The sequence below is a fragment of the Dromiciops gliroides genome, chromosome 2 (genome assembly GCF_019393635.1).
Source record: "Dromiciops gliroides isolate mDroGli1 chromosome 2, mDroGli1.pri, whole genome shotgun sequence".
In the NCBI taxonomy this organism is placed as follows: domain Eukaryota; kingdom Metazoa; phylum Chordata; class Mammalia; order Microbiotheria; family Microbiotheriidae; genus Dromiciops; species Dromiciops gliroides.
Genome location: NC_057862.1, coordinates 655,097,351 through 655,108,776, shown reverse-complemented (window position 1 = coordinate 655,108,776; position 11,426 = coordinate 655,097,351). Strand labels below are relative to the sequence as shown.

The following is an 11,426-nucleotide window of genomic DNA, read 5'->3' as shown; positions in this document are numbered from 1 at the left end:
TGGGGAAGATGAGGCCCATAGAGAGCAAGTGATTTGTTCAAGTAGCATCATAGGTTTTAGAGTTGTGAAGGAGGCCAGAGATCACTTCTTCAGCTTCCTTACTTTCAACATGAGGAAACTGAAATTCAGAGCAGGTACAGGATTTGGCCGAGGTCACGTGGTAGTCATCAGCTGAGTTGGAATTCAGATCATCGCAGAAAATAAGCACTTGATAAATGCTTGTTGAATTTAATTCCAGAGCCAGTGCCTTTTCTATATCATGTTCAATGTCAAAGTCAAGGTTGGGGATGAGGATGGGACACAAAGTAAGTTTAGTCTCTGCCTATAATTGAACCCAATCAAACATCTGGTGGGGCTGCTTCCAAGCACGATATCCAGGTGTGTAACTGCACAAGGAAATGAATGAAGCCAGCATGATGCTGGAGTTTGTAGGAGAGCTGAAGACTGAAGGAAGATAGCACCAGCTAGGTCAGGCAACACCAGGGGCTGAGGCTTGAAGCCCTGAACCTCCAGGAGGTGACTACAGTGAGGAAATGGACAAGGACAGCATAACTAGGGTTAGGGGAAGCCTGAGAAAGTGGATATAAGCTACAGACTGAAGCAGAGGGTGAATCCAGGTACTGACCCTGGGTCTAGTCAGCAGGCAAAGCTGGATACTAAGCCTGTCCTGTTCCTTGTTCCAGGCCAGAGCTGTGGAAGAAGGCAGATCTGGTCCCGGGGAAACCTCCATGGGGGGATTATAGATCAGAAGTGTCTGGACTGTGTTCTGGTACATAATCCACTCCAGGTCTACACAGAGGATGACAGGGACTAAGTCTCCCCATCCAATAGCACATGAGGAGAAGAACCTGATCCAGAGCCTTATTCCAAGAACTGAATTGGTAGAACCGTGGTAGCTAAGAAACATTCTTATTATAGGAAGGAGTGCTGTGGCTGTTTAAAATCTCATGGTAACTTCAAAATAGTCACAGGTAGGAACTTAGAAAAAAGAATGGCTGGGACACTGGGACTTTTTTTTTTTTTTTTGCGGGGCAATGGGGGTTAAGTGACTTGCCCAGGGTCACACAGCTAGTAAGTGTTAAGTGTCTGAGGTTGGATTTGAACTCAGGTATTCCTGAATCCAGGGCCAGCGCTTTAACTACTTCGCCATCTAGCTGCCCCCGACTTTTTTTTTTTAAAGCAACAAACATTTATTTTATTTTCCAGTTACATGTATGAGGTATTTTATTTTTTCCGTTACATGTAAAGATAGTTCTCAACTTTTGTTTATACATGCTTTACAATTTCAGATTTTTCTCCCTCCCTCCCCTCCCTCCCCCCCTCCCCTAGACAGCAGGTAATCTGATATAGGTTATATCTATATATCTCTATACATATACATACATATATATATATATACACACACACACACACACTATATATATATATACACATAATAACATTAATCCTATTTATGCATTAATCCTGTTACAAGAAAAAGAATCAGAGCAGTGATGCAAAACCTCAAAATAGAAAAAAAAAACAGCACCCAAAACAAAAGAAATAATATGGTTCAATCAGCATCTATACTCCACAGTTCTTTCTTTCTTTTTTTTTCTTGTTGTTTGGAGATACCTCTTCTATTTTCCAGTTACATGTAAGGGTATCCTTCAACATTCATTTCCAGGGGTGGCTAGGTGGCGCAGTGGATAAAGCACCGGCCCCTGGATTCAGAAGGTACCTGAGTTCAAATCCGGCCTCAGACACTTGACACTTACTAGCTGTGTGACCCTGGGCAAGTCACTTGCCTTACAAAAAACAAAAAAACAAACAAAAAACATTCATTTCCATAAGATTTAGAGTTCCAAATTTTTCTCCTTTCCTTCCTTCCCTGCCCTCCTCTCTCCCAAAGATAGCAAGTAATGTGATATAGGTTATACAGTACAATCATGTTAAATGTGATGAGTAAAACTAAATGTGTGGTGGTCTATCTCTGTCCTAAGTGTAGGGAAAATTATCTAGGGTTTTCTTATCAATTAGAACCTTTAGCACCAGTTTTTGGCATTAAGCATTTATTAAATTATATTAGATGTTAGTAAAGAGAGAACACGTGCCTCTGAAAGATGGGAAAGCCTAGCTAGGATCTACAGGAGAGAGAAGAACAAAAAATCCCCTTTCACCTACGAGTCTCAGGCCCCAAAGGGAAGTTCCTGTGCCTCTGAGAGCAGAGGCTCCTTGTAGTCGGGAAGACAGGCACACCACCCCAAGCTAATTGGCTGATAGCAATCAAGTCCATTGATTGACATGACTTGAAGGCAGTCCATGAATAGAACATGCTGAGGTCAGAGTTCAGATCCTCTGGCTGGAACAAGGCTTTGTGAAGGAACTTCTTGATGCTGGGCTGACCTTCAAAAGGTCAGCCAGGCTCTCTCAGCAGAAGAACCCCTAAAAGTTCCAAAATCCCTATTATGAATAATTTTCTCACATAAACATATTTCCATATTAGTCATGTTGTGAGAGATGAATCAGAACAAAAGGGAAAAACCACAAGAAAGAAGAAATCAACAAAAAACCCAACAAAAGTGAAAATAGCATGCTTCGATCTGCATTCAGACTTCATAGTTCTTTTTCTGGATGTGGAGAATATTTTCCATCATGAGTCTTTTGGAATTGTCTTGGATCATTGTATTGCTGAGAAGAACTAAGTCTAGTCACAGTTGGTACTAGGCCCCATAACATTTCTATTAGGCCCACTTCTCTCTCTCTCTCTCTCTGTATATATATATATATATATATATATATATATGGAAAAAGGGGCAAAGATTCTTCTGTAACTGCTTCATGCTGAATGGGGTCAAAGAAATCACTGTGGGGTAGACTCCCAAGCATTTTATACTGTCTGCAGTTATTTTAAATATCCTTTATGTATAAAAATAGATTTTTTTCTTTTAGATTTTTTTTCTTTTATTTCAGTTACAAATTTTCTCCCTTCCCCAGCTGGTTCCCCATCTATCGAGAAGGCAAGAAATATAATACCCATAACAAATATAAAGTCATGCAAAACAAATTTCTGCATTAGCAAGAAAAAAAAGGAAAAAATATTCTTCAGTCTGCCCTCAAGTCTGTTATTTGTCTAACTGGAGGTGGATGAGATTTTTTATCATGAGTCTCTTGGAACTGTGGTGAGTTATCGGGTTGATCAGGGTAAGTCCAGCTCTGCATTCCTGGTATAAAATATAGCCTGGTCATAGTATATGATCTTTACACTATATTGCTGTAATCTCCTTTTAGTATCTTATTTAAAATGTTTGTGTCAGTGTTCATTAGGGAAGTTGGTCTATAGTTTTCTTTCTCTGTTTTGGCTCTCCCTAGTTTAGGTCTCGATATCATATTTGTTTCACATAAGCAATTTGGTGGGACTTGTTCTTTACCTGCTTTTTCAAACAGTTTAGATAGCATTGGAATTATTTGTTTCATAATTATTTGGTAGAATTTGCTTATAAATCAATCTAGTCCTGGGATATACATATATATATACACACACATATATATATATTTATTATTATTATTTTTTTACCGAGTCGCTTGTTTATGGCTTGTTCTTTGTTCTGAGATAGGGTTATTAAAGTATTCTATTTCTTCCCCTGTTAATCTAAGCAACTTATATTTTTTGTAAATATTTGTCCATTTCATTTAGATTGTCAGTTTAATTGGCATATAGTTAAGCAAAAATAGGTACTACTTATTTCACTTCAATGGTTGTGAATTTACCTTTTTCACTTAGAGGATGGACTCCCCTTCAGGGGTCAACCCAAATTTCTTTTGAGCCAATGTAAACCCTGCCCCAATTTTGTTGGGGAAGATAGCAAGCCCCCATTCTGTTGGGAAAGATATAATTACCTTTTCCCCTCCACTGTAGGGGTAAAAGACTCTTGAGGCAATAAATAAGAGATACCTTTAAAACTAGTCTTTACAATGCTCAGATTTCTTGTCTTGAGTGTACACTTAAGCAGAAAGCCTAGAAGATCATAGCCTTAAAACACCCTTCTAGCAGGAACTTGGCTCCCAAAATCTTTAGTGAGGTTAGGAAGAGAAGACTTTTACCACTAGGTATTTAAGAGGGGACTTCAAAACCAGTATTATGGTCCAAAGTTTCAGCGCGCAAATTTCATGAAATGTCACATGGTTCCCTAATCTGGTCCAAAGAAGATAAGTTTTCAGTTACTATAACTAAAACGTAAGACTTGCTCTCGAATTTATTAAGTATACTGATTAGAAAATAAGAAAGGGGCAGCTAAGTGGCACAGGGATAAAGCACCAGCCATGGATTCAGGAGGACCTGAGTTCAAATCCAGCCTCAGACACTTGACACTTACTAGGCTGTGTGACCCTGGGCAAATCACTTAACCCTCTTTGCCCTGCAAAAAAATAAAATAAAATAATAATGAAGAAAAGAAATAAGAAAGAAAAACCTTGTCAACAAGTACATTTATGTGTCTGCTTATCTGTACTTCTGTCTTAATAATTAAACAATATACATTGTAAACACTTTCTGCAGAACTTCTTTATGCCTTTATGTCTTTGGCCAAGCTGGGTAGGGAGAGAAGGAGGCAGACAAGACTCAGAAATAAGACAGGAATCATTGTTCCCAGTTGCAGAAAAATAAGTGACCTAAACTAATCAGAGACTCTAGAATAAATTGTGGTTTGACTGCTTCTGTAAATTTGCTTTTATTACTCTTTCTGTGGAGAGTAATCAATTTATTTTAGTGGAAAAAAGGAAAGTGACTTTACTAATAAGAGAAAAGCATACTAGAACTAGTGAGTTTTCAGTTTGCTGTGAGTACAGCTTGTTTTAAGATCAGAATACAACTAAAAAGTCAGTGAAATTTAATAATACCACTGTCTTTTAAATTAATTGTTTAGGTAGGTTAGAAATGTTGTAAACTTGTGCTAAAATTAGTGGAAGTGAGATTTAGTTCAAAATTGTATTTCAGTATGTCATGGGGGAAATAGGTGGTGGAGGGTTCTCAGTATTCCTCTTTAAAGAATTACACTCTCACACACAATTAATTTAGAATAAAATAGTCTTTTATTTGTGCAATAGACAAAGTGACCAAGAGGGAAGTCTAAACTCCCCTCGAGGGGAGCAGATATCTTAGAGACATCTTGCTCTTCCAGCAGAAGAAAGGCCAAAACTTTTATGGAGGACAAATGGTGGGGGAACAGATAGGGTGACCACCTGACTATGGAAAGTTCCCTTTGGGGATGGGGTGGGGTAGGGTAAAGATTCCTGAGAGCCAGGGAGAATTTTCTTTTGGAATGATAGTTCTGACCTCTGGAGTTAACCTCTGTCTCCTAGCTCAGGTAGTAAGGTACTCTTAACTGACTTTCTTGCTATAGAATTTAATCTTCCCTTACCTCTTAGGTGTGTCCATCCTGATAGCTAGTTAGCCACTTTAAACTTTAATAGTCTCTTCATTCCTCGTTTATGTCCCAACCCCGGTATCAAGTAGAAGTAAGGCTATGATATGGTAAGAATTATGGAGAATAAAATTAGTCAAGAACATAGATAAATCTTTGAAAAATTGTAAGAATGAAGTGCCTTTTGCCTGAAAGTGTAGAATTCTTATGGTTTAATAAGAGGTTTGAGGACTCGTCCCCCCCTCCCATGCTATGTCATTTGGTGCATGTTCAATATTTATATTAATTCATGGTCTATGAATAAAATATAGTTTTCCTTGTTCTCTCTCTCTCTCTCTCTCTCTCTCTCTTCTCTCTCTCTCTCTCTCTCTCTCGGTGAGGCAATTGGGGTTAAGTGACGTGCCCAGGGCCCACAGCTAGTAAGTGTCAAGTGTCTGAGCCGGATTTGAACTCAAGTCCTCCTGAATCCAGGGCCAGTGCTCTATCCATGGCGCCACCTAGCTGCCCCTGTTTATCTCTTTTAATGGGATCTATTTTTGCTCGTACTGTGAGATTTGATTACTACTCTGTGCCCCCTCGTTTGTTTTTTTTAAACTTCTGCTGATTCTGCCCCAGTCTCTTATTTTAACTCAATTTTAGCTTCCTGTTTCATTTTTTTTGGTAAAGAACATGTTGATGGATTCTAATCTATTCTGCTATGTTCAGTTTTATGAGTGAGTTTATCATTCACATTCACTGTTATGATTACTAACTATGTATTTCCCATCATCCTATTCTCAGCTCTTCCTCATTTAAATCTAATTCAATTGCAAGTCAGACATCCTCTGAGGGCATGATCCTCTTTGAGAAAGAAGAACAAGCAACAACTATTCTCTTATCCTCTTTTTTTACCCTCTGCCCTCCTTAAGAGTTTGTTTTTCTTCTGACCACTGCCTCCCTTGATCTACCCTCCCTCTTATCTCCCTTTTGACTTTCTCTTAATCCCTTTCCCTCCCACTTTCCTCTTGGGTAAGATAAATTTCTGTACCCAGAATTGTGAATGTATATTTTTCCTCATTGAATCAGTCCAGTTATGAATGAAGCTCAAGTGTTACCTGCTACACCTCCCATCTTCCTTGGGTTTCTCTTTTATGTGAGATAATTTTCTCTATTCTTCCCTCCTCTCATAATGCATTCTTTTTTCTCACCCTTCTATTCTTCTTTGAGATCCATATCAATATATGGAGGTCATCTGTCTTAGTAGATTCCCTCTAAGACTGCTGGTGATGATAAAGTTCTGAGGGGTTACATGTATCATCTTCCCACATAAGAATGTACAAAGATTAACCTTATTTAGTCCCTTATGATTTATCATTCATGTTTAACTTTTTATGCTTCTCTTAAGTTGTGTTTGAAAGCCAAACTTTCTGTTCAGCTCCGGTCTTTTCATCATGAATGCTTGAATGTCCTCTATTTCATTATTTCAATTTTTCTTTACAATTACATGTAAAACAAATTTTTAACTGTTTTTTTTTAAGATTTTGAGTTCCAAGTTCTCTCTCTCCCTTCTATCCCTTCCCCTCGTTGAGAAGGCAAGCAATTTGTTATATGTTATATAAGTGTAGTCATGCAAAACATATATCCATATTAGTCATGTTGTGAAAGAAAACACATCTCCCCCCAGAAAAACCCATGAAAAAATAAAATAAAAAAAGAAAACATTTTAAATGTATTTTGATACCATAAATTCTTTCCCTGGAGGTGGATAGCATTTTTCATGAAAAGTCCTTTGGAATTGTCTTAGGTATTACTGAGAAGAGCTAAGTCATTTACAATTGATCACTGTATAATATTGCTGTTACTGTGTGCTTCTTTTATCAGTTCGTGGAAGCCTTTCTAGGTTTTTCTGAAAGCATCCTGTCATCATTTCTCATAACACCAATAGTATTCCATCACTATGCCCAAAGGGCTATAGAACTGTGCACACCCTTTGATCCAGAATACCATTGCTAGGTTTATATCCCAAAGACATCCCAAAAAAGAGAAAAAGATCTATTTGTACAAAAATATTTATAGCAGCTCTTTTTGTGGTGGCTAAGAATTGGAAATCAAAGGAATGCCCATCAATTGGGGAATGGTTGCACAAGCTGTCGTATGTGATGGTGATTGAATATTAATGTGCTATAAGAAATGACAAGCAGGATGATTCAGAAAGACCTGGAAAGACTTGTATGAACTGATGTATAGTGAAGTGAGCAGAATCAAGAGAATGTTGTGCACAGAGACAGTAATATTGTTTGATGAACAACTGTGAATGACTTAACTATTCTCAGCAATATAGTGATCTAAGACAATCCCAAAAGAGTATTGATGAAACATACTATAAAACTCCAAAGAAAGAATTGATATCGATGGAACACAGACTGAAACATGCTATTTTCACTTTCTTTGTTTCGTTTATTTTTAAGTGAGGCAATTGGGGTTAAGTGACTTGCCCAGGGTCACACAGCTAGTAAGTGTCAAATGTCTGAGGCAGGTTTTGAACTCAGGTCCTCCTGAATCCAGGGCTGGTGCTCTATCCACTGTGCCACCTAGCTGCCCCCTGTTCCATTTTTTTAAAAATTAAAGTTTTCTTATACAAAATGGCTAATATGGTAATGTTTTACATAATTGCACATATATAGCCTGTATCTGATTGCTACTATCTCAGGGAGCGAGGGATGGAGAGATTAAAATTTGGAACTCTAAACTATAAATAAAATGTTTTTATTAGGGAAAAATAGTATTCTATCATCAATCATATACCATAACTTGTTCAGCCATTTTCCAACTGATAGTCATCTCAATTTCCTATTCTTTGGCACCTCAGAAAGAACTGATATAAGTATTTGTGTACATTTAGGTCCTTTTCCATTAAAAAAATATCTTTGGGGTATAGACCTAGTAGTGGTATTACTAGATCAAAGGGTATGCACAGTTTTATAGCCCTTTGGGCATAGTTCCAAATTATTCTTTGGAATGGTTTGATCAGTTCACAACTCCACCAACAGTGCATTTGTGTCCCAATTTTCCTACATTCTTTCCAACATTTGTAATTTTCCTTTTCTGTCCTGTTAGCCAATCTGATAGGTAAGAGGTGGTGTCTCAGAATTGTTTTAATTTGCATTTCCCTAATCAATAATGATTTAGAGCATTTTTTCATGTAATTATATATAGATTTAATGTTTTATTCTGAAAACTGCTTGTTTGTATCTTTTGATCATTTATTAATTGGGCAATGGCTCTTATTTTTATAAATTTGATTCAGTTCTATACTCAGTATATATTTGAGAAATGAAACATTTGTCAGAGAAACTTGTAAAATTATTACTTCATTGTCTATGGTACTTTTTAGCAAAATGTAGTTTTCCTAATTGTGGCATCTAGGTGGTGCAGTGGTTAGAGCACTGGCCCCGAAGTTGGGAGGATCCGAGTTCAAATCTCACCTCAGACATTTATTAGCTATATTACTCTGGGCAAGTCATTTAACTCCAATTGCTTTAACTATCTGGGGCCATCTCTAGTTGTCCTGATATAGATTTTGCCACTGGACCCCGATGGCTCTGAAGGAGAAAATGAAGTTGGTGATTTTGCACAGTCCTCCCTCACTTAAATTCAATTTACTGCAAGCCATGACATCATCTGTTGTCTTCTTTGAGAATGAAGGAAAAACAACAATAGTTTCCCTGATTATCTCTTTTAATTAGGTCTATTTTGCTTTTGTTTTGTCTGAGATCATGATTGCTACCCTTGCCTTTTTTTTTACTGTAACTGAAGCATATTAGATTCTACTCTGTCTTTCTGTTTCAAGTGTGTCTCTTGTAAACAACATAGGGAATCTGATTTCTATTTTTTTTTTTTTTTGGTGAGGCAATTAGGGTTAAGTGACTTGCTCAGGGTCACACAGCTAGTAAGTGTTAAGTGTCTGAGCCGGATTTGAACTCAAGTCCTCTTGAATCCAGGGCCAGTGCTCTATCCACTGCACCACCTAGCTGCCCTGGGAGTCTGATTTCTAATCCATTCTGCTATCTTCTTTTTTATGAGTGAACTTATCCCATTTACATTCAGTTATTATTACTAACTGTCTATTTCCTCCTATCCCATTTTTTTCTTCTTCTTTTCTTGTCTCTCTTCAAAAGTCTATTTTTCTTCTTACCACTGCCTTCCTTAATGTTCTCTCCCTTTTATTACCCCACCCTTTCTCTTTCCCTTCCCCTCCTATTTCTCTATTGGGTAAGTTTCATTTCTATACTCAACTGAGTGTGTATGTGTGTATATTAAATGTGTGTGTATATATATCTATCTCTATCTCTATTTCTTTCCTTCTTTGACTAAGTTTGAATATTCTGTTGAAAAGCAAGAGCTGACAAAGATGTCAGAAGTGCAGTCTACATCTTCACTATGGGAATTAGATCCTTCAGATATTCTCTCTCCTGAGAACAAGAACAAGACTTGAAAAAGAATCACTGCAGTGTGTGAGATATTTGACCCAATGTGTGATATCCTGTATTGGGATAATGGAGTTTCCTGGCTCACTCACAGGCCTACTTTGCAACCTAGAGCAAATTGTTTAACAACAGTTGACTACATTGTCAGATAGACCACTCTCTTCCTGCCTATCTTCTTCCCAAAGGTATTGTGAAAATTCAGAGAAAATAGCACCCCACCACCAGCATCAGATTTCAAACAATATAGCAAAACAATAGTCATCAAAACTATTGAGTGGTTTTTTTCTAACAGGTTTGCTGCCAGAGAACTTATGTGTGAAAACCATCACTAAACTACAACAATTGGCAAGAAAAAGACTTAACGTTGTCATCACTGGATGTATAGACTCTAACAAGTCCACTACAGCTGGCCACCTCATCTACAGATGTAGAGGAATTGTTAAGAGAACCATTGAGAAGTTGGAGAATGATGTTGCTAAGAGGGGAAAGGGATCCTTCAAATATGCCTGAGTCTTGGATAAGGTGAAGGCTGAATGTAAGTGTGGACTCACTGTTAATAGGTTCCTGTGGAAATTTGAGATAGCAAGTATTATGGGACCATTATTGATGCTCCAGAACACAGAGACTTTATTAAAACATGATGATAGGCATATTTCAGGCTGCCTTTGCCATCCTGATTGTTGTTGCTGGTGTTGGTGGATTTGAAGCTGGTGTCTTAATGAATGAACAGACCTGTAAGCACACCCTTCTGCCCTGCACACTAGATGTGAAAGAGCTTTTGTCAATAAAAATGGATTCCACTGAGCCCCTCTTCAGCCAGAAGCAGTATGAGGAAATTCTCAAGCAAGTCAGTTTCTTATATTAAGGAAATCAGCTACAATCCTGACATAGTAGCTCTTGTGCCGAATTCAGATTGGAATGGTGACAACATGCCGGAACCAAGCTTTAATATGCCTTGGTTCAAGGGATGGAAAGCCACTTATAGGATGGTGATGCTAATGGAACTATATTGCTTCAAGCTTTGAATTGTAACCTGCCACTAACTTGTCCAACTGACAAGCCCCTGTATCTTCCCCTCCAAGAGATCTACAAGATTGGTGGTGGTGGTACTGGCCATGGGGAGACTGACGTTCTAAAACCAGGCACGGTGGTCACCTTTGCCTTAGTCAGTGTTGCGACTAAAGTAAAGCCTGTTGAAATGCATCATGAAATTTGAATGAGGTTCTGCCTGTGGGTAATGTTGGTTTCAACATCTAGAATGTGTGTGTCAAAAATGTCCACTGTGGTAATGTGATTGGTGAGAACAAGAATGACTCACTTATGGAAGCAGCTGGCATCATCACACAGGTCATTATCCCGAACCCTTTCATGTCAAATCAGTGCTGGCTATCCACTTGTTCTGGGTTGTCCCACAACTCACAACTGAAGATTGCTTGTCCTTCTGTTAAGAAGTTGGAAGGTGGCCTTAAATTCCCGAAGTCTAGTGATACTACCATCATTGACCTGGTTTGAGGCAAGCCTATATGTATAGAGAGCTTCTCTGATTATCTTCTTCTGG

At 38.1% G+C, this 11,426-nt stretch overlaps 1 pseudogene; it reads left to right on the top strand.

Moving 5' to 3' along the window:
• The first annotated feature begins 259 nt into the window (after positions 1-259).
• Positions 260-11,125, top strand: LOC122739480 (annotated as a pseudogene).
• The last annotated feature ends 301 nt before the right edge of the window (positions 11,126-11,426 follow it).